Here is a 24,507-nt window from a genome sequence, read left to right as displayed (position 1 = left end):
TCAGGATTCTTTCACCCGGTGTGCAAAAAAGCCAATTAACACACAGAGCCGAGATATTTGTTTATTTCATGTCTGCGCAGAGATGGGTGCTAGGTGGTAACTCCACAAAGCTAGCACACCTGGTTGACACATGGTAAAGCATTTTATACCTTTCAAGCAACAGTTATCAGTATTTTTACAGTTTTGCTTAGTTACTCTCGTTCCTATTGGTTCTCGCAAGTCTCACCTCCACTTAAAGTCGCAGTGTCCTCCTTTTTTACTGCGCATGTTCTGTGAGGAAGGGGCTTCTGTTGGTAGGGGGCTCTCCCTACTCAAGGGTGGGTTTTCTAGTATGTTAATTAGGATAGTTCACTCACAGTTCAAGTAGCTCTTTGATTGCCCCTGTGCTTATCTTGGTATGTCTTTACCCACTGACTTATGGTGTCATCTTGTTTCTCTTCTCAAGGTCACGCCTCGTTAACTAAATAGCATCCTTTGTTTTTGTTTCTCGCATATCTCCAACAATTCCCCCCTTTGAGACTTAGATAAATAGTTCTTATTTAAAATAAGTCTCACTTAGATATTTTCATTCTAAAACTTCAGTCTCTAGGAGATTTCAAAATTTTCCAAAACTGCTCATAGGTTCCTTCCCATTGACATATGTCTTGCTGGAATTTTTTCCTGTCCTTTATAGGGAAGTTTTCAAGTTTGAGGGATTTATCTCCCTCAGTCATGAGCGTGCATACCCTGGGTGATTGCATTAGAGCAATTTGCTTCATCATGTGCCAAACCTTAAAATACAGTATGATTATAAGCAGTAAACATAAACATGTTAGCAATAACAAGATCACAACAGGGTGTAGCATGAGATTAAGAATGCCTGTTGTCTTGGGTGACCATCCAAGGAAGGCTTCCCACCACCTATGTTCTCCATCTTTCTTCACCCGGTCCAAAACACGATGTATCTCTTCTGTGTCATGGTGAATGGTGATTAAAGTCCTTTGTCCCTCTTCTCGGGCACGTTCCAGCAACTGGCGTAGATCATTATGTTGTAAAAATTTTTTCACCAGTGTGAGATCCATCCCAATGGGAGTAAGCAATAGATCCTTAACTAAAGTATAATTGGATTGTATTAGCTGATAAGTTGTAACCGGAGCTGAATAGTTGAAATCACATCCTATAATGTTAGTAAAGTTACAAATGCAAGTATTTGAGTGATTATTTATCCCGACAGTAATATTATCTATGACTATAAAATTACATAGAGTTCTTATACACACACATCCTTTCCCAATGTATATGAGTACAGTTCCAGGGATTTCTTTTGGATGTATCTTGAAGTGACAAACATTTTGCTCAGTGTCAAGACAAATGTCTTGAGCTTTGATGGTATTACTTTCGCAAATAAATCCCTGTTGTTCCTGTACCATACATGCATCAACTTCAACAGTCTGCCATTTGTAAACAGTTCCAAATCTGCATTTTTTAGTGGCTCATCTCTCAGATCGGGCCTGCTGGCATAGACCTGTTCAATAGTTGCCAGACAATCATGTTGTAAAGGTTCTTGTTCTGCTATTGGCAACAAGGTGGCAGGGTTTAAAGTTGATACTACGCTTAGAGTAACATCTTCATGATCAATTAGCATAGCTTGGTATTTGGCCAGTCTGTTTGTAGAAATCCAATGGTGTCCTTTTTGGTTTAAAATAGCCATCACTGCATGTGGGACTAATACTGTTATTGATTGTCCCAAAGTGAGCTTCCGGGCTTCCTGGATTAGCAGAGCAGTGGCGGCTACAGCTCGAAGGCAAGCCGGCCATCCTTTACTCACTTCATCTAATTGTTTCGAAAAATAGGCTACTGGCCTTTTCCAACTTCCAAGCATCTGAGTCATTACCCCAGAGGCCACTTGCTGTCTCTCATGCACATATAACTGAAAAGGTTTTGTCAGATCAGGGAGGCCCAAGGCTGGGGCTTCCATCAATTTTCTTTTAATTTCATCAAAACTACTCCGACACTCTGGAGTCCATTCTAACAACTCCCCCGGGCCCTTTGTGGCTGCATATAAGGGTTTGGCTATGAGTCCAAAATTGGGGATCCACATCTGGCAGAATCCGGCCATTCCCAGAAACCCCCTTAGCTGCTTTTTTGTTTTTGGTACTGCTATTCGGCATATAGCCTCTTTCCTTTCTTCCCCTAGTGCTCGTTGTCCTTTTCATATATTAAAACCAAGATACCGGACTTGCTCCTTAGCAATTTGGGCCTTCTTCTTCGAGACCCTGTATCCAGCCAGTCCCAGAAAGTTTAGTAGGCTTACTGTAGCTTCAGTACAAGTCTGTTCAGTATCTGCTCCAATTAAGATATCATCCACATACTGTAAGAGAGTAACATTATCATTATTAGTTCGCCATTGTTCTAATTCTTTAGCCAGTACTTCACCAAACAAAGTGGGACTATTTTTAAATCCCTGGGGAAGAACGGTCCAACACAGTTGTCCTTTCCTTCCAGTAGTCGGATTCTCCCATTCAAAAGCGAAGAGTGTTTGACTCTGTTCATCCACTGGAATGCAGAAGGCGGCATCTTTTAGGTCCAACACTGTAAAATAGGCATTGTTTTCAGGTACAGAAGCTAACAAAGTATAAGGGTTGGACACCGTAGGATGTATATCTTTCGTTATCTGATTTATAGCCCTCAAGTCCTGCACTAATCGGTAATCCTGGGAGTGAGGCTTTCTCACTGGTAAAATCAGTGTATTGTATTCAGATTGACATTCTCTGAGTAATCCATATTGAATAAAGGTATTTATCAGGGCTTCAAGGCCCTTGCGAGCTTCCAGCCTAATAGGATATTGATGCACCCTTACTGGTTTTGCCCCCTCTTTTAGTTCTACTTTAATCGGACTCACATTTTTTGCTTTACCTGGGTTTTTTGAAGCCCATACCAGGGGAATTACTGCATTTAATACAGCATCTGGAATATTCTCTTCAATTTCTTCTGATGTTTCATCTGTCAGCAAGCAGATCTGAGCTCTCCAGGCAGTTTCAGGTGGGATATGGAGCTGTACAGCATTCTTAGAAAAGGTTACTTGTGCATTTAGTTTGCATAATATATCTCGTCCCAGTAAAGGTAGGGGGCATTCTGGCATGTATAGAAACTCATGAATTAATTTAGCTCCCCCAATTGTGCATTCCATTGGTTGTAAAAATGGCCTTAATGTTCTTTTTCCCGTTGCCCCAACAATAGGTATAGTTACTTTACTTAGAGGTCCTTTACAACTGGTGACCACTGAATGAGTAGCCCCACTGTCAATTAAAAAATCTATGGTCTCATTCCCCAGCTTAACTGGAACCAGGGGATCAGCTGGGGAGACTTTAATGTTCTCCCCCGGTCCCCTTCATTCATTGTCTGAATCTTCTAACATAATAAGATTAGAATTTTCTATATGATCCCGTTCCTTTGGCCTCTTTCGTTTCGGGCACTCATTTTTCCAGTGTCCTTCCTGTTTACAGACTGCACACTGATTTAGCCCTAAAGGGGTTCGTTTTTGCGATCCTCTTCCCTGCATTATGCCACCACATCCTCCTCTTCCTTTACTTTTTCCTCTACCCTTCCCTTCAACATCATTTCCATTTATTGCCGCTGCCAGCAAAGATGCTTGCAACTTTATTTTGTTCTGTTTTTCTTTTCTTTCCCTCTCATCTCGATTGTTATAAACCTTATACGCTATCTCTATCAATTGTGAGATCGACATTCCACCGGCTCCATCAACTTTCTGCAACTTTCTCCTTATATCCCGAGTCGACTGCCCAATAAACAACATATTGAACATCCTCTGATTTGCCTCATCATCCGGATTCAAGTCTGTCCATTTTCTAGCTACCTCACATAGCCTTTCGTAAAAGGCAGATGGATTTTCCTCCAGACCCTGCCTTACCTCGTAAAGCTTAGACACATTCTTTGGTTTAGGCACTCCATGCTGAACCCCATATAGTATCAGCTGCTGATACTGCTTCAGTTGAGCCCTCATCCCCCCCCTGTTAGGATCCCATTCTGGGTCCCTTTTAGTAGGCAGAAACTCCTCAGAATCTTCTTGCCTGTTTCTCCTTCCCCCTTCTTCCCTGGCCCTCTCAATCACCATTCTCTTTTCCTCTGCCGTAAAGAACGTATTTAGCAGAGCCTGTATATCTCCCCAGTTGGGATTATGTGTTAACATTATGGTTTCTAATAGTTGATGTACTCCTTCAGGGTTTCCCCTATAGGATCCAACAGATTGTTTCCAATTTAACAGATCGGAGGTAGTGAATGGAACATGTATAAAAACCAGCAGTCTTTCCGGTCCCACTGCTTGTCTCAGGGGAGCCTGTACAACTGGTTCAGCGTGCCCCCTAGTCCGGCTGGAAATGGGGCTAAAGTTATCATTGCCCGATTGTAAATTAGGATCGATTGGCAATTGTCCAGCACTGCTTTTGTATAGTGGTGGGGCTGTCGGGACTAACAGTTGCACATCTTTCTGCTCTTCTCCCCCTGCAGTCTTTCTATCATCACAGCCTATGCAACAAGCACTCTCCTTTTTCTCAGAAGCTGTATACATCACTAGGTCAGTCTTTAGCTTACATTTTTCCCGCATATCAGATTTTCTATACAAAGTCATAAAGGCATCAACATAAGGTACGTCGTCGCATTTCCCCATCCAACGGCAAAACGACATCAATTGTAATATAGCATTATAGTTTACCGATCCATTTTCTGGCCAGACTTCATCATAACCCAATTTATAATTTGGCCACCATTGATTACAATATCTTTTCATTTTATCTTTAGTCATTAGATTTCCCCCAAACTTATTCCAGTTTTTCAAAATACACCCCAAAGGGCTACAGGGAGGAATCACGGATTGGCTTGCTCCCATTTTAACCGAATTTACCTATTTGCCGGCTTTGACTCCCTTGGTCGGTAATTACCCTTCTGACCCCTTTGGTCAGTAATTACCACTCTGACCGCTTTGGTCAGTAATTTCCTCTCTGACCCCCCTTGGTCAGTATGCGCACTCAGTTCTGACCCCCCTGGTCAATTAAGGCAACCCTTGCCGAACGTCTACGTGCGACTTTATGCGCCCCCCTGGCGACTTGATGCGCACTCGGCTCTGACCCCCCTGGTCAATTACGGCACCCGTTGCCAAGCGTCTACATGCGACTTTACCCTTTAACCTTCCATGGGAGTCATTGAATTTGTAATTAAATTTTATACTCACCAATCCAAGGATTCATTCCCCTTTCACCCTGATACAAATATCTCTGGTTGGCGTTGCACCTTTGAGTCGCTTGTCGCCCCGGCTTCGGAGGGAATCCGGAGGAGTCCCCGATCAATAGGTCGGTGCGCGCTGGAGCTCAGTCTGGTCCGGTCCGCTGTCGGGGACAACAAGACGATCCGGGCAAGGCCTTATGGCCGTCCCATCTGGGTCGCCAAAATGTTGTCCCAAAAATCAGGATTCTTTCACCCGGTGTGCAAAAAAGCCAATTAACACACAGAGCCGAGATATTTGTTTATTTCATGTCTGCGCAGAGATGGGTGCTAGGTGGTAACTCCACAAAGCTAGCACACCTGGTTAACACACAGTAAAGCATTTTATACCTTTCAAGCAACAGTTATCAGTATTTTTACAGTTTTGCTTAGTTACTCTCGTTCCTATTGGTTCTCGCAAGTCTCATCTCCACTTAAAGTCGCAGTGTCCTCCTTTTTTACTGCGCATGTTCTGTGAGGAAGGGGCTTCTGTTGGTAGGGGGCTCTCCCTACTCAAGGGTGGGTTTTCTAGTATGTTAATTAGGATAGTTCACTCACAGTTCAAGTAGCTCTTTGATTGCCCCTGTGCTTATCTTGGTATGTCTTTACCCACTGACTTATGGTGTCATCTTGTTTCTCTTCTCAAGGTCACGCCTCGTTAACTAAATAGCATCCTTTGTTTTTGTTTCTCGCATATCTCCAACATTAGTATTGCTCACAGAAACAAGGCCTGCTTTTTGTTGATCTACTTCTGTCTTTACTGCTTCCTTTTCCTGGTCTCAGGCAAACGTCAAATTTGACCTCCAATGTTTCAAGTAATCCAGTTTTTAATTATTTGTATCTTATGTAGTTCCACAATCTTGCAAGATACATATTGGATGCATTTTATTCTTCACAAAACATTAGTATCAGTCCTATATGGGTTTACATGTCAGGAGCACATGTATTTGGAAATAAATATTTCTTTAATTTTAAACATGATAGCTTTCCACTATAGACAAGACATTTATATTGTTTAACAGCATTAGCGAAACCTAATGGTATTCCTTCAGCAGGGGAGCAGGGAGGGAGCAGGAAGAACAAAGTGTAGAAGAAATGCGTTGTCTTGTATTTAACATTTCTGAATAAAACAGTTGTGTTAACATGCTTTGATCCCTTGAAGAACTGATAGTAAAATCAAGAGAAACTAAGGAAATTCTTTTATCTTTTTGAGTCATTTAAAATCATTCTGAATTTGTTTTTCTTCCAATTTGTTCCTTTATGTAAGAACTAAATACCACATTATTAGGGTTTCCATTATATTGCTAAGTCTAGGTTATTAACAGGAAATTATGCAAAGTCAGGGTAATGTTGCAGGTGCTTTTATTGTAGTAATTTTTAGTCTCTGCAAAGGACTTTTTAGGGAGGAATTTAACAATTACTCATTTCGCTATTAAAATGTAATGGGTATCTGTTTTCTTTTAGATGTGTTTGAATTTATATTTGTATGATTTAAGCTACTCTATGTATTTTATCACCTTAGCTTTTTTCAGATCAATCACCTTGTGGCTATAAATGGTTTTTCCTAGTGTCATTTCCAAAAATTCTGCTAGTATCAGTAGAAAAGTAGACTTAGTGGAGTTAAATCTTCATTAAATGTTTTACTCACCAGTGCAGTAATTCCCCCCCCCCCCCATTTTACCCTTCTTCTGCTTCATTGGTTTCAGGAATACAAAGAAATCCTGGTTCAGAAAACTCTTCATTTTTGGAAAGAGTTCTTGGAAGTATGAAGATGAGCACATGTGGAAGTATGCATACCTGTACTAAAGCACATGGTGTTAACTACAAGCTTAATCTCATGCTTAATCCTGAAACTGATGCCCAGGAGTTCATTAATGTTGTGTAAAAACAGCATGTTAACAACCTTGAGAGGTCTTTAGCTCATCAAGCATATGTCTTCTTGCAATCTACCTTTGGCACAGCCTAGTTCTTTTGAATAATGTTATTTACTGAAACCAAGTGTGAGCTATGAGTGCTTTCTTGTGCTCCTGTCAGTGGGGGGTTTGGACTTGTGGTATCTCAGCTGCCATTCATTTCCTTCCTTCTGCCCATGTCTGTGAGGAGGATCCTGTTCTAATTTAGCTTTATTGTTTATTAGCTGGGCAGTTCCCTATCGTGCTGTTGTGAGAGGAGGCAGGGGATGGCTGTCTGGCCTTGTTACAAGCAATCATTTCTGGCCCCTTTCCACATGTGATGTGATTCAGTTTTACTGCATGCATGTACTAACAACTATTTGTTAGGAAATAATTAGTAGAATAGAATAAAATATTTCAGTTGGAAGGGACCTACAGCAATCATCTAGTCCAACTACCTGACCAATTCAGGGGTGACCAAGTTATGGTAAGTTTTTGTTGCTCACCTATACTAAAAAAATCCCCCACCTCTTTACTGATGTCTGTTGATGCCTTCTCTTCCTTACCTTACTGGGAAAGGGTGTCACCAAAATACTATATACTAAAGTCTAGCAGCACTGCAGATGCAATTTTAGCTATACACTTTCACTGGGGAAGGTGTTTTATAGAGCTCCATCCTGAGTTTTGATCTTTTTACAAGCATGATTGAGAGGTGCAGGAGACAATATTTAAAACATTCCTACTGGAAAAATTGCTGTTTATATCACTGGATCATTGTAGGTCCTCAAGAAAACGTCATCAGTTGAGTCACTCATTAAGTTTTAATGTATATCCAGTATGCTGAGATGTCAGCTCATGTTCTCAGAACAGTGTTCAGAAGCCCCATTCACTTGCCACGTCAATGCCTTATTCCTCAGAAGGGGCACAAATGTTATTCCCTGCTTCTCCAAGCAGGAGTTGATGCTGACAGATACTTCACAGCAGAGAGATTTCACTGTATTCCTGTTTGCTCTAAAATGGACTGTAGAGTGTAGTGCACTATTGAAATAATCTGCTTCTGGTCAAATAACACAAAGGCATTTCACAGTCTACAGCACCATCCTTTCTCTTCTTCCTTAACAGAACAGCACAGGAGTTTACATAAGCTCACACTCAAGGAAGATTTTTTTTATTTTTTAATATAAAAATTTTAACTGAGGGGGAAAAATCAGAATATCTTAGTGAATGTAAGGAAATAGAAGCGTAAACACATTGGTTTTGAGATTATGAAGTATAAAATTTACAGAATGAATGGACTTTCAGCCTAGTGTTGATTTAAAAGAGAATGTCCTAAAAAAGAATGAGTTTTCTTAGGATATTTTGTTTGCCAAGCTTTCTGATGTCTTTCCTCCTTTCAGCCACTCTATCTTATATTTGCAAGATTGTGTACACTTTTCAGTATCATTATGAAAATAAGTTTTGATTGAAATATTTTAAAAATATTTAGTAGAAATAACATTTCTAGAGGAAAAACACAGTTTTATAGCTGGTCAGAAAGTGGAGTTTATCATAACTAACTGTTGAAATATAAACTTTTGTAAAGCATTTTATAATATATTTATTACTGAAAATCCACCAATGTGCTTCAGCTAGAAAGATGCACTTTTGTTTGTTCTTTCTGCTAAAGTGTAGCTTGCTTTCATGGTGGAATGTTGATGATGTATTTGAAATTACAAAAGTAAAAGCAAAAAACCTCTGAGTCAGTCCTAAAAGCAATATTAAATTATGAATGACAATTCCATTTCCTGCTTGAGTTGTCTGATAACTTTGTCAATACGGTAGTCTAGATTCGGGGGACATACTAGTAGAGATCTCATATCAGGCTAAACCCCTTGTTTTGGCTAAAAGCAATGTGCACAACAGTAAACAGTACAGGGAGGAGACAGGCTGAGCTACCAAAAGATTCTGCTTAGAATATCAACAGTCATCCATTTTTTGATCTGGATCTCTTGTTTTCTTCTGTTTATTAAAATGAGCAAGAACAAGTCTATGCTTAGGTCCTTGCATCAGCAAAAATAAGAAGAGCTTAAGGAGAATTGAGTATTAACAGATGAGACATTCTGTATTGAAATTCTGAATATCTTTCTCACTAGTAGAATAATTATTCCGCCCATCATTTTCTTCTGACAAATGGAACACAACTGCTGCCAGTTAAGTCTATTAATTGCATCCTTTATATCAACTTCCAACTCTTTCTATTAAACTGTGATATGCTCTATTTAGTATATTATTCTGTAGACATGTTTCTTAGCATTTGCACTCAACAGATATTTATTTTTGTCATGCATGCATTCCTCTGCAAGAGTGAGGGAGTGTGAAAGAATGTGTTGAGCAGTGTCAGATGAAGCTCATTGCTATTCTAACGGCATGACTGTGCTCCTTTAGGAGGGCATTCAATCCTTGGCATTCATTCCCTCACACTGATGTGATAACAGAATAAAGGAGCTTTACAGCTGATTGAAGTCAAGTAGCAGGGCCATTGTAAAGGCTCACAAGAAGATTACTGATGAATACCATTACTGCTGGAGGTTGGACTAGCAATTGTGCATGTCCATGCTTTCTTATAGAGACTGAATAATGAAAGAGAGCGTGTGTTAATAATTATGAATTAGCTATGCTTTCCTTTTCTAGAGGGAAGATGGTGGTGTCCATTTGACTTCAGAGTGCTAAGAATTATGTGATAAATGTTTACCAAGTTCTGAGAAATCTTAATTTTTAAGTGGTAGTTGGAGCTGTGGCTGTATTATTTGTCTAGTTCTGAATATCAGAATAAAGAAAATTTGGCATGATATTCTGTTTTAGTCTGGAGTCAAAAAGTGTTTGGCCACTTCAGGAATTAATGGAAATTCACAGTTTTTCCCATCTTTTGCACTGCAACATTCTCGTTTTTCTTGTGACAGGAGACAGATTGAAGGCTTTGGATTTATTGCAGTATATTGAACATTCTTTGCTTATAAACGAAGCAGATGGCTGAGATAAAATCGCAGACTCTTCTGTGGTTTAGTTTGGCTGAACATTTTTGAAACTAAAATACTTTGTGTCTGATTGTCTTTTCCTGTAGAGAGAGAGTATATGGGGAAACATTATGTCAAATTCCCAGTCTGACTCTCATTTTTTTTTCTGTTATGCTTGTAAGTGATGACGGAAGTAGAAGATACAAAAACTTTGCAGGGAGTCTTTCATGTGCAAGAGGATAGTTCTTAACTGCCTGTACTACCTCTGACAGGACCCTGGATTTTCAGTAAAACCTCAGGTTGGCCTGAGCTTGGAGGTGAGTTAACACAGCTCCTCCTCCTCCACTTGGCTTCTTCCAAAAAAGCTTTTTGAATTGTTTAAAGGCTGGTTTTTATTAAGTAGAAGTTAGAATAATTAGTTTCTTTACTAGTCACAAAATTCTTTCTATTTATGAGAGAGCAGAAGTAAAAGGAGTTTGTAGGCAACTCTACGTCTATTCAATGCATCTTTGTAGGGCAGGTTTGCTTCCAGGTTTGGTTTCTAACTTTGAGTGTCTGCATTGGCAAATAGTGCAGTGCAATAGGACTGGACCTGTGGAGAGAAACTCTACAATGCAAGCCATGATTCAGTACATGAATGTACATGAGAATGTATTTCAAAGGAACGCTTGCAATCCAAACCAGAACACTGCAGTAGCTGTGCCTTTAATGACTTTCTGAATCCTAGCAAGCTCCTAGTGCCCTCTCTGGCCTCTACAGGATTTCTTTCATCAAACTGTTTGTTTCCTCATCCTCTCATCAGTCTTTCTGGCTCTGGTTGGTGCAGGTCGCCAGTTCTTTGCTGTAATTTTTCTTCTGGTTTTCACTGTGGTCACTGGAACTTTCCTTCCTAGATGTCCTCAGTTGCTCTGAAGGGAAGCTCTTAAGGGATCTCTTCCTCAGGAGGCATCATCCTGACCTCCTGGTGTCTGTTTTTGAAAAGGAATATAACTCACACAAACTGAAAACATATATCAAACTGACAATCTTTTGCAATAGTCTTAAATTGGATCATCGTAAATATCCATATGATTACTATACACTGTATTGTATAACTTTTAATATATATTCCATTGTTTTTGATAGATGACAGTAATTAGGCACTATGCTGTGATTTTTTTGTCCTTTATCTGTCTTTGAGAACAATGGCAATAATTCTGTAGATTGTGTTGATACCTCTGAATGAAAAAGGTATTATGAAAAGTAATAAATGGAAATGATGCCTCCAACTTATATTTGCTCTGAATTTCTTTCTAATGGAACTTTTATGAAACACAATAAATAGTATTGAAAATGCAAGTTTTATGTAGTGACTTAGGAAATAGTAATAATACCTTGAATAAGCTAAATAGATATAAAAAGCTATACAGCAGGTTTTTTGCATTCTAGGCAGAAATAAATAGTTTATTTTGGAGGGGAAACATGGTCTAGTAGATAGGGCAATAGAGATAACAGTTGAAATGCCTGTGCTTTCTTGCTTTTTCATTTAAATACTGTCAATTCTTTTTTTTTCTTTCCTGCAAAAAGTTATGGATGAAAATTTCCAGATAACATCAAGTCTACCATTTTCTTTTCTTTCCAGAAATGGAGAACAGGTTTTTTGAAAGTTTTGTATAAATTATTAAATACAAATCAGCTCAACAAAAACTGTGTCTTCTGATTTTCCTTTAGTAAATTCTCATGTAGCTGAAAAAAATTATACATTGTGCTCAAATACCTTTCCACAAAATTAACAGTAGCATTTTCATGATTGAAGCTTTAAGTTCTAATAGTATTCCTGTTTGTTAATAAACAGGTTTTTCTTTTTTCTAACGAGATGCTTTCTTTGTTCGTAGTAATTTATCAAACCTGCGGAAAAGCAGTGCGTTAGTGGGAAAGCAAATCAATCTGTCCTTTCTGAAAGGTATAAACAACTTTCATTAATGATAGTTTTTTAAAGCTTAGATTGCAGATAGAGGAAAGTTTCCTCTTAGGTATGTTTTAACTTCATTTTAATATTTCAGGAAAAATTACTTTTATGGGGGTGATGTGCTGTTGTTTTATTTTGAAATAATCCGATACCTGCCTTTTAAGAAGGCATTTTTGTAATTAAAAACTTTGATTTTGTTGAGATTTCCATAAGACACAATTTGAAATACATTTTTTTGCATGATACCATATCACTTTTTGAAGTTAAATATTTAAGTGCAGAATAAATGTATGATTGCAGTATATTTTTATTTTTTTAAGTTTTAAGTCTGATTATTAATGTCATCTCTGAATACCTGCCATGTAAATTAGGGATGTGGTAAAGAGGTTTTCGGTTTTCTGACTTGTAGATTCCCTTCCCCTGTGGTATTGAGTCCCGTTTCGTTACACATGCATTCTTCATTTCTTTTATTCTAACTGGGCTATGACTTTTTTTTTTTTCTTTTTGTTTTAAATTCTCTTTGTCTCTGGTCCTGTACCCTTTATGGAAACAGAGCTCTGCAGTTTGGATCCCTGTAGGCTCTCAGTGAGCAGTGCGTGACAACCTTTGCTTCCCGCCTGTTGCCATAGTAGCAGCACCTTGTCGTTTTTCAGAAATGAGTATTAATTTTGTTTATAGTTTAAGACCCCAGGGATGCAGAGGCTTTTCACAGCCTTCTAAGACTAGCTACACTTTATTGAGGTAACATGAAAAATAAACAGCCCTAGAAACAGGGCTCATAATAGAGTCCTTGCTGTCTGAAAGTTACATGGCAAATGCAGATTCTTGAAAGGTGTCCAGGATCCATCTTCAGTAGCTGATCACTAGCCCTGAGAAGTGTAAAACTTCTGGAATCAATGAATTGTTTGACACCACTATTCGTATCCCTGCACCTGGACAAGCAGTTTCTACATGGCTCTGGGAGTCTCTTCAGTGTGTAAATCTTCAGTAGAACTTCGCGTGAGCGGATTTTTTTGTTTTGCAGCTCATTTGGCAATGCACATTGGTTGGTTAGAGCATGTTTCTTCCAACTAATAGTACCATACTGCCTCTATTTTGATTGGAATGAGCTACAGACATTGTCAGTATATGGTGAGCTTCATCTTTCCACAGAGCCATTCCATGATAGTGGAGATTTTATACTGGTAAGGTTTAACTACCGTGAAAAATAACATGTACAGAAAACAGTTTTCCAAAATGGTATTAGATGATCAGTATTGGCCATCATAAAATCTGTGCGTGCATTTTTTTTTTAAGGTATAGAAAATCTAATTGCAGTAAATCTGTTTTGTTTTTTATTTAATATTTCTACGTCCTTTACCATTTTGATACTAATTTAGGGTGTTTGGGAATCGAGGAATACCAATGTATACAAAGTAACCGGGGATGAGTAAGCTGTATCAAAAAACTTGTAGCTACGTACCAAATGAAGCTGTATTTGCAGCTTAAATGATATGTGAGATATTAAAACATTGGCATTGTCTTAAATTTATGTTTGAACACACAGCTTGACATCCTTCTTTCCAACATTTCGGGGTATGTTCTAGTGAGATTTTAAAGCCTAAAAGTTCAGAGTTTTCAGTGTTCATTGCTATAAGCAAAATCGTGTGGGAAAAATCTGTTTAATTCATTTGAAAAATATTATAAAGCTGAAGGACAGATGCAGTAAAAAATTACATTTTGATGATACATCTATTAATAGATACATCCACTATTTTAATTCACAACTTGGGTAGATAATATTTTGTTTGGTTTCTGTTGTAATTTTCTAGAGGCTGAATTGTTATTTTGCTAAATATTCGTTCCTTTCACACTCATTTTGTTGATAAGATTCGTCCAGAAGCCTGGCAGCATGATTTTTTTATGATTGCCTTATTGTTGCTTTTTACAACTTAATAAAAGAGATTTGAAGAAAATTATATGGAAGTACAATTTTTTTTCTTTTATAATAGTAAAAAACAAATCCAGTAAGAGTAATTTAAAACCTCAGTGGGCACTCTTTACAGTTTATTTCATTCAAGCCTTCAAAAAATTTTCTGAAAATTTGGAGCAATGTTTAGGAACCTAATGCAGTATGCAGTGCCCAGGTTGTTTCAGTAGGACTAGTCTTGTGCTTTTAAATTATTTAGTCAGTAGTTCTTGATTAAGGAATTTGCAGAAGTACTATACTAGACATTAACTGTGAATTTCAGCTGAAGATTCTGCATTCAGCCAAAAAATTCAGCCAGAAAGCTTTTATTTGGATCAAAGCTGTCCTCCCATTTTGAGCTGCTTAAGGCCATGGAGGTAGTGATTAGGGCACTCTTGCTCGCTTTGTCATCTGTTGTAAGCGTCTCAAGCTACTGGTACTGAAGACTCAGCCCTTTAAATGTCAATATGGATTAGTGGAGAGATGCTCACAAAAGCTGGTGGAAAGAAAAAAGCAAGCCATGTTTATTGACAGCAATAAGAGATTTGAATAACTTAAACTTCACACTCTGGTGATGTCATGTCAAATGGGAAAAACATGAAGCTGTACTGGTCACCTCAGGCTGTCAGTACGGAAGAAGCTGTTGTAGAGCAAGGCTTTTCAAGCTACTCAGCTGTGCTGTATCTGTGATGGAGTAAGGTTGTCCAGAAAAAAACCCCATGTTATTAGTAATATTAGAATTAATAAAGTTGTATGCAGGCCATAATATCTTAAAATTTGCCTCACTTTCTGCCACTTTTTTCTTCCTTTACACTGCTATAGGATATTCTTGTAGAAGCTTTTCTCAACAAAGCAGTTGCAATCTATATACTTAGGAAAGCATTGATGGTTAGTTTCCTCCTGAGCTGGAGGAAAGTATGAGAGTATTACTGTCTCGTAATTGCTCAGGGCTCTTCAGGGTCAAGACATCTTTCAGTTCTCAGAGATAAGAGTAGTAGCATCACAGTTAACCTCCAGAGAACCTTGATAAAGCAGATTGCGACAACTCTACAGGTGTTGCCATTCCGACATAAGTCTTTTGTTTCATGCTGCTGTCTTCAATCAGTGATCCCGTGTGAAGACTGTTTATTAGTGTAGACTTTGACTTGATTTTTCTGCTGTCCACCAGGTTTTGATTTGCAGCATTTTGAGAAGATTCAAATCAAAGAGCTTACCTTGATTCAATGTCCTGAGAGATACTTAATTACTGAGCAGGCTGTGGCATCCATTGAGACGTTAGCATCTTCAAAACAATAGTGTTATTCACAGGAAATATTTTTGCTAAAGCTAATAAAGTCAATTATATTTAGTGGATGTAGTTTCTCATTCTGATCAGAGTTCAGCAAAGCTGCACCCAGTCATCACTATTATTCTACTTCTGTGCTATCCAGTTGGTGGATGGGAATAGAAGTGGTCTGAAGAATATTTTTTGGATTAGCTTGGTGAGTCTTTTGTTTTAACTGTTTAGGTAAGAAGCAGCTTCTCGTATTCATCCAGACAAGATCAAGCTCGTGGCGATAGCTATCAAGTATCTAATGAATATAATTAAAATACATGCATTATTAACATTTCCAGCTGTGATATTGAGTGACTAGCAATTTTCAGATACTTGGAATGAGTAATGGTGTTGGCTTTTCAGTTGCTTTTGACATCAGCCCTTTTATAAACCTTCAGTTGTGCAGAATCACGACTACAGAGCCTGTGTGCTGGACATAGCTGAAAAGCAGCTGAATAATGTTTTCAGATGTTGTGTTTTTTCTTCTCTTTCATCAGTGAAGATGCTGCTGCATTCAGCAGCTGCCTACTTCAGTTTCTGTGGCATTATTAGTATGTTTTAGTAGAAGCTGAATGAAATGTAAAGCATGCAGGCCAAGAAATGTTGTTAAGCAGTCATATGGTCACAAAAAGCTCGGTGCAATTAGATCGTCATCACGCGACAAGATTGAACATTCAGCTAAATTGCCATCCCTAGGTAGAGACTGATTCAGATAGTGTTGCTCTGCAAGGAAGCAGTATTTTCATGAATAAGTGTTAAGATTTTTGCAGGCGAGCAAGTGAAAGAAAATACCAGTTCCAACTATTTCCTAGTCTCTAGAGGAATACTGGTGATCAGAAATTAAGGATTTTGTTGCTAGTTTGTAGAATGTAATGTGGTTTAATGATGAGAGAAGGGGATGAAAAAAACCAGTGGTGTGTCTTGAGTATCTTTATAATGGGTGTGCTAGAAACTTGGGTGGTGTTCTTGACTGTGTCATGACTTGACTCTGTCGTGACTGAGCTTGGAAAGATTAGCTTGGAAAACAGGAAAGGAAAGCAATAGCTCATGCTTATTACTAAATACCTTTTTGGTATTTCTGTTTCCACTATCCTATCCACTTATCTTCTTAGTCAACAAGACCACCTATTGGAAAATGTGACTGAATGTGATACACGTATTTGTTGATTCTCGGTTCTTATGGTGTATTCCTGTGGTGGGTTGACCTTGGCTGGATGCCAGCTGCCCACCAAGCTGCTCTATCACTCCCCTCCTCAGCAGGGCAGGGTGGGGAGAAAATAAGATGGAAAAAAACTTTGTGGGTCAAGATAAAGGCAGTTTAATAAAGCAAAAGCTAAGGCCATGCGTGGAAGCAAAGGAAAACAAAAGATTTATTCTCCACTTCCCATCAGCAGATGATGTCCACCCACTTCCCAGGAAGCAGGGCTTCAATATGCATAGTGGTTGCTCCGGAAGACAAACGTCGTAATAACGAATGCCCCCTGCCCCGTCCTCCTTCTTTCTCTTAGCTTTTGTTGCTGAGCAGACGTCATGTGGTATGGAATATCCCTTTGGTCAGTTTGGGTCAGCTGTCCTGGCTGTGTCCCCTCCCAAGATCTTGCCCACCCCCAGCCTACTGGTGGCGGGGGGGGGAGAATGTTGGAGAGACAGCCTTGATGCTGGGCGAGCACTGCTCAGCAGTAGCCAAAACACTGGTGTGTTATCAACAGCTTTCTAGCTATCCATACAAAGCACAGCACTATGTGGGCTGCTATGGGGAAAATTAACTCCATCTCAGCCAGACCCAATACAGTTTCTTGAAAGAAAGAAAAAGTCATTGGAATAGTTTGCTTGAAAATTCAGTTGTTATTATTAAAAAGAAAATAGGTCCTTCTTAGACCACACAAGGTTTTGGTATAAATATCATTCTATGTTCAGAATCTAATAAGAAATCTTCACAAAACATTTACATATTACTTTGATGTAATCATCCCTTCAATTTAGAGATGAGAGAATTTGAGGATTGTAGAGTTTCTGTTCACTGGACAAGAATTCAGTAATATCTTTATTGGATTACTTAATACACTTTATTCAAATGATCAGTAATACTTCATTTAAGCGTTCATTGCAATCAAAATACCAACTTTTGTCCGAAAAGGCACACGTGTAAGTCTCTGTATCTGGAAGTCACATATGTGGCCTAAAACATACTCGATGAGAGGATGTCTTTGAATTACATGTTGGCAGTGTGTCAGTAAGCATATTCTTGTTATTTGCTGAGAAATTGGAATAAGCAACTATTGGGTTTTAATACTGTTATTTAGAAGTTGTTTTTGTCTTTCAGTATAAATATGTGATATGTATTTGTACAGTTATTGAAATTACTTTTTCAGTTGTGAAGTGTTAAGCTAATGCTTTTTACTTTTTATAGGTCTGCTTTGAATAATTAATTTAGTAACTTTTATTAAAGCTGATAATATGATAAAGCTAAAGCCAATTAATCAAACAATTATACAACTACTATACAACTATTTCAGTATCTTTGAAATCCGGAGGCTAAAAGCTCTAGTGGTTGTCTTGAGCATGGATTATGTATTTCAGCAAAATGTGATAACCGATGAATATCTGCAGAAAAGGATATCATTGTGCTCTTTTTAATGAACTAACAATATCATACAAAAAATTCAGCGGTCCCATTGTTTAGAATAAAGAGATACATGTAAATGAGGCCAGTGCCGAAATTGTATTTAAACAATGCTGACAGTTATTCTATTGTGTCCATTAATTAATTTCCCAGCACCAAGGTTCTCTGGGAATAAACTGCAAAAATAATTAAAATGATACATGAGGTAAATAGTTTAGAAATTCAAAAGGTGAAATAGGGAATTAGTTTAGTAAATATTAGTCATATTGCTTATTTTTTGCTCATTTGCCTTTTAAAAGCAGGTTATTGAGGAAGTATGATCCAGTTTTGATTCACATGATCTGCTGAAGTTCTGCTCACAGGTGGAAAAGTTGCCATATTCTTTTTTAATCAATGGTGCCTGTCCTTGTTTCAAATCAGTAGTCTGCTTAAAGCAGGTTAACATTTATGTAAAAATATTTTGCCTTACAGCAAAGTTCTTCAGAATTAAATCAGTTGCAGTGTATTTTACTGATGATCTGGATTTAGTTTGTGCTTTGTAAGGTAAATCATATCTTTAAGTAGAATTCTGTGAATAAAAGCAGTTTTGGTTTTGGTGTGACACAGCTTTGCTTTTTTCCACCACAGTTTTGGCCAACTAATTGGTGTCAAATCACTACTTGAGAAGGAATTTAAGTTTAAGTTCAAATTAAATTAGTGATTTCAGATGGAATGAATAGGGTCTTAATTAGAAGGAAACTTCAAAACAAATTTCTTTCCAGCTGGACAATCATGTCTGAATAATTGAAGCCCAACTTTAAGCCTAGCTTAAAATAAAAGAAGTCTTTGCAATAAATGTTCTTTCTGTCATTGAATGTAGGTTAAATAAAGATGAGATTTAAATTTTGGTATCCCAAATGTGTATGCCTTTGAAAATATTTTGTTGGGAGGTTTTCACTCAAATCTGCTGTGTAACCTATTAAAAAAGAAATATCCTGCAGCTTTTAGAAAATGTTTTCTTCAACTTCACCTGTGCTGGGGCGGGGCAACTAGCCTGTCACTTTGGTTTTATCCTCATCTTACTGCTCCTCAGGCTTTCCATAACAACTCAGTCAGTACTTCCATAACTTCTCTCATGCAAGAGGGATTTTAAGTTACGGTGGGGGACATCTGAGTAAATTAAAAATACAAAATGAATTTTCTGGGAAATACCTAGAGGGTTAGACTTTTCAAGCGTGGATATGTTTTTGAAAAGACTGTTGGTAGTGTCATCTTCTCATGCCCTCTTACAGCTTGTGTGATCTGACTGCCTAAGCCTTTTCCTGAGGAAAGTACTCAGGACTAAGGGGTGTAGGGAAGTATATGCTTCAGCTTTATACTCACGCAAGGAAAAAAAATACATTGTATGCTTGTGTTTCATGCTGTTAGAGGAAGTAAAGGACATAGTGATGTTCAGTGTTAATTACATAGAGATTCTCTACTTTAAGTCATTACACTGCGCCATGGCCTAGTAAGATAATTAGGAACCATATTAATGGCTTTAACTGAAATACTTTGTTCTTTAATACATTAACTATGGTGAACGAAAGAAAATATAGCTGTAAGTAATCAACCGCTTTCTAAAACCTAAACAGTGTAAATTATCCACTGTTATTGATGAGGACTTGTAATGTTATGTGGCTGTTATTTGTTAATGCACTGAAACCAGCCTGGAGTGGTTCCATTAGTTCTTGCTGCTGGTTCTGCTGTTCTCATCTCCAAACAAGTTAGGAGTTTTTGATCTTAAATACTTACATGGAAGAAAAACTTGCAGAAAGTGTTTTTTTTCTACTAGAGGAGCCATAAATATGTATATTAGATTGGGGGTTTGTATCTCATCTCTCACCATTATGTTATTTGTTGTTAGCTAAAATCACAGTGATTGATTATCACTGGTATAATTCATGCTCACATTGCCACGTCCCTGTTCTTGCCATGTTCTGCCTAGCCATAACTAGTAGGTAAAATGGAAGTTGTTTGCCTTCTGCTTTGTAGAAATTAAAAAAAGCAGATTAAGTAATATTTTCTCCAGTAAGTACAAAGAACAACTAATGGTCACTCTTCACCGCAGATGAGAAGAGGCTTATTAACATGGGAAATTACAGAAAATAAATCAATAAGCTTTCTGATAGTTTCACCATGCATAGTTCTTCTGTGTATATACACAATTCTCAATTCTCCTCCCCATCCCACCGGGAGCAGGGCGGGGGGGGACGGGGAGTGAGGGAGCGGCTATGTGGTGCTTGGCTGCTGACTGGGGTTAAACCATGACAGTCCTTTTCAAAGTAATGTTGGAAATAAGTGTTGCAAAATGTAATTGTTCTCCCTGTGTAGAGTTCAGCAGCACCTTGCATTTGTGTCGAAGGAATTCTCCAAGAAAACTGCCTTACTCCACTTTCTTCTGTAAATAGCCAGTTCAGCAAGAAAGGACTATAAGGGAGTTGCATAAGAAGCTCCATTCCTTTGCTAAGATCTAGCAACTTTCCTATATGTGAAGGTAATAAACCACCATCCATGAAGAGAAAAATAACTATAAAAGAAAAACATATTTCAGTATTGGATGTGAAGGTACCTCATCGAGTGAGAATCCACTTGACATCCTAGTCATGATGAACTCTTTAAAAGCTTCATGAATTCTTTAAATGAACCAAATGAGAAATATTGAATTTTTTTCACCACAGTTCATTCTGGAAAAGCTAGGACAAAAGAGTCAAATACACACTTGAAGTTTTTTATTCTATTTGAATTGAACATATTAGCAAGTGAAGACGACAGTAATTTAAACTCTGTTCTCAAAATACAAGCTAATGTGGAAAGTTATATGAAAGATGCTTCTTAAAACTAAATGAATAATGGGAGAGTGGATAAATCAAGTAAATAGTAATTATCAATAGCATCCATTTGTATTTGATATTGATTAATAGTCTTACCATGAATTTTGCAGGCCATATGGAGCATTCTAACAGGGCAAGACATTGATCCAAAAAAATTCCAGCAGTGGTCTGTGTTGCTTGTGGCTGGGATTTCGCAGCAGAGGTTTATATCGCAAGTCATCTTTTAGGAACTGTTGCCAAGTTGTTGTTGATTAGATCAGAGAGGCCAACTACTAAATTGTTAATGAAAACTGATCTTCACCTAGTTTTCAGCATAGATCTGCCAAATCTAATAAAACATTGTGAGATAAATAATTTTTCTAAACATTCCTAGCAGAAATAGGAAATGTGAACACAGTTCATGTAAAGGTTTTTTTTTTTAAAATAGCTCTTCTATAAGAGACTTACAATGAGCACTAAGGGTTGAAATAATAATTTTTGCATGGTGTTTTGGCTGTGCCAGATACTTCTAGCTTGCTGTTATGACCCAAAAATGTTAGTTTCCATTACAGATTTTAAAATGCTATGAAATGTGTTTGGATCAGTTTGGGTTTAATGCAAAGATCAAACCAACTCATAAATTTTTATATTCATTGATGGATATTTGCATTAGAAACACCTACTTATAGGCTTTACCTATAAGTAAGGTTGTCTTTTGGTTTGGTGTTTGTTTTTTTTTTTTTTTAAAGCATAAATGACCCAACTTTGTTGCTGTGTTTATTGTCAGATTAGATTCAGCTTAGACAAGTGCTGTTGGTCACTTACTGCTTTTAGGATCATCCCCTTGGGAATAGTCATGGTGAAACAAAAACAATGATAGAAGACAATGCAAAATGTGCTAACTCAAAAAAATAACTATTAAAAACATTTATTTTTGATGTATAACTGTAAAATACTTTTTAACATGTATCATGACTAAAATTTTTAGCACCACAGAATAATCAAAATTTCACTATATAACTGACTATAAAACTGATAGGCAGAAGGTTATGATCCTACATGAGTTGGTAGGCTGCTGTGTACAATGAAAATAGTTGCAATCCTCAAAGTATTTCAGTATCTTTTAGAATGACAAGATTTAGGTGACTTCAATACAGTGTTCTCTAAACTTAATCATAATGTTCTTTCACCATGAGTAAATATGACATTTTAAGAAAGTGTTGTCATGATTTTTGTAGTGAGAAATCACACCTTGCAAAGCTTTAAGAGCCAGTGAACATATGCACCAGGTTGATGTGGCCTATTGAGATTGCTGAAAACAGTGAAGAAGGTCCTTCACTAAAGGTTATTAAAGAAAAAACACGGCTGTGGAATTAAAGGGAGTGCCCTTGTATGGATAATAATTGTCTGAAAGACAGAAAACAGATGGTAGGAATAAGCAGGCAGGTTTCAAAAGTAAAGGAAATCACATGTAATTCTTTTACAATTTGTGATGAGGCTTTAACTGTTTCTGCTGAAGTGATTGGAGAAGGGATACAGGAGTAAGTGAGACAGCAAAGTTTGCTGACACCACCATGTTAATGAGAGTAGTAAAGGTGAGAGGTTGATGGCAAGGAGTTGCAGGACTTCATGTTGCTGTAAACAACCAGGCAGTAAATAACAGGTGAAATTCCACATGGACAAATATAAAGCGATATTGTGTGCGTGTTTGGAACAATCCTAACTTTACCGATATAACTATGGGCTTCAAGTTAGCTTTCTACACTCAAGCGCAAGAGGAAAATGTGAGCTCAGTAGCAGTCAAGAAAGAAAAAGAAAAAAAAATCAAAGGCTAGGAATTACTGGGAAAGGAAAGGAGAACAAAATATCATTATGCAGCTATGAGAGCTATGTTCTTTCTGCATCTTACATGCTGTATACAGTTTGGACCTTATTTCAAAATCAGAGAAGTACAGGAAAGGATGCTTAAGAAGGCTGAGCAAAGATGGTGGAACCAGTATGCGAGGAATGGTGGAACAGACAAAAAAAAATTCTAGTCTGCAAAAGAGAGGGAAAGATGAATGGACTGAAGAAAGTGAATAGGAAGTGATTGTTCATACTCTCTTTCAATGCGATAACTGAACAGCTTTGAATGAAAGTAGCAGGTCTTGGGTTTAAAACAGACATGCTATATAGCACACACTTGCGTTTTGGAATTCTTTGCCCCAGGACTTTGTGATTACCAAAAAAGCTTAGAGTTGCGAAAAGCTTTGGGCAGATAAGTGAAGACAAATCCATTAACAACTATTAAATGGACATATTCTACAGCTTGTGTAAGGACATCTCTGAGCACGAAATCATTGAAAGTTGAAAAAGTATTCTGAGGAGATACTGCTATATGCTTGCACTCTTTATACTCTTAGTCATCTGCTGTTGGGCGTTCCTGGTGGCAGGGTAGTTACCCTGATCGACCTCTCCATGCTGTGCTTGTGCTGTGTTTCTTCTTAGACTGGAACTCTGAGTCTCAGTTTTGACACTGAATTGAGTCTGTTCCTAGGAAGTCAGAGCTCCTGGCTGATGGAAAAGACAAATCTTGGAGGAGCAGTCAACACATTCCACTTTCCGTGATGATCCTGCACTGGCTTCTTTCTCTTTTTCTGCCACAGATTGCTCGGATAATTTTGGAAAAATTACTTAAACCTCTTTACAGCTAAAGTGTCTGCTCTTTTTAATGTAGTAAAACCAAAGTTGCTTAAAGTTGCTCTATTCATCTGTAATCATAAAGTGTTTGGAAGTCCTTGTATCTGAGCCATTATCTGCGTGTGAAATGTGGTGGTATAATACCTAATCCTGGCACAATTTCATAGCTTTAATCATTCTGAGTACTTAAAAAATAATCACTTATTTTATTTACTCTATCAACAAATATAATACCATGAGATATTACCCTCCCTAAATGCTGAGGTATCCAGGGTATGGGAGACAGGTTAGACTAATCGTTGACTAGACAATAATCAGTCTAGTCATACAACAAAATTTGCATTCTTTCAGTGATTGTCTAATTCAAGAAGTTTGAGGAGTGCAGTATAAAGAATGCCTTTCATTTCAGCTGCAGAGGAGATCCAGCATTTGCAGGGCAATGAGATATTTGTGATGTTAACAATCTAAATGATTTTTATTGATAATGACAGTTGGTTCTTAGATAATGTGCTCTGAGTCGTCTGTAATACGTTCAGAATAAGTCTTCTGGAAGGTTGTACATCTGTCTTGAGATCTTTTCCTAAAATATTTAAATCAAGGTCATTGTTTATATTTGATTTAAAATAGCTTTTAGCTGGTAGTCTGCATTTCTGTACATTTAGAGATCAAACTGTTTGTAACTTCAAAAGCTACAAATGGAAAAGTATAATAGGTAGCAGGTGTTAGAAAAGGCAATTATGCATTAGCTGTTTTACTCAATTTCTAAAACTGTCTAAAACTATCCATTGGAAATACTTTGTAGCCTAGACTTATCTCTGAAGCATTATGAATTTTTAAATCTATAGGGAGATATGCATTTTTTCTCTAATGAATTGCATATTTAAACCTATTTAGTTTCATTTAAAAGAGCTGAAGAAAATTGTGTTGGGGAAAAAAAAAGGTTGAACAGAAAAATCTCAAGAAAAAGTACAGGTTCTTACATACTTCCGGATATTTTTTCTGGAATTCCTCAAAAACATTTT

At 37.6% G+C, this 24,507-nt stretch overlaps 1 protein-coding gene and 1 long non-coding RNA gene across 5 annotated transcripts in view; one reads left to right on the top strand and one right to left on the bottom strand.

The window, feature by feature from the left end:
* LOC127029200 (uncharacterized) overlaps nt 1-317 on the bottom strand; it is a 2,742-nt gene extending 2,425 nt beyond the window's left edge. The window contains exon 1 of the long non-coding RNA XR_007768141.1: nt 1-317. This exon is cut by the window's left edge and continues 478 nt beyond it. This is a non-coding gene — a long non-coding RNA (uncharacterized LOC127029200).
* TBC1D22A (TBC1 domain family member 22A) overlaps nt 1-24,507 on the top strand; it is a 202,458-nt gene that overhangs the window by 134,486 nt on the left and 43,465 nt on the right. The window lies entirely within an intron of this gene.

Source organism: Gymnogyps californianus, chromosome 1 (genome assembly GCF_018139145.2).
Source record: "Gymnogyps californianus isolate 813 chromosome 1, ASM1813914v2, whole genome shotgun sequence".
Taxonomy (NCBI): Eukaryota; Metazoa; Chordata; class Aves; order Accipitriformes; family Cathartidae; genus Gymnogyps; species Gymnogyps californianus.
This window is presented reverse-complemented; position numbering and strand designations above follow the sequence as displayed.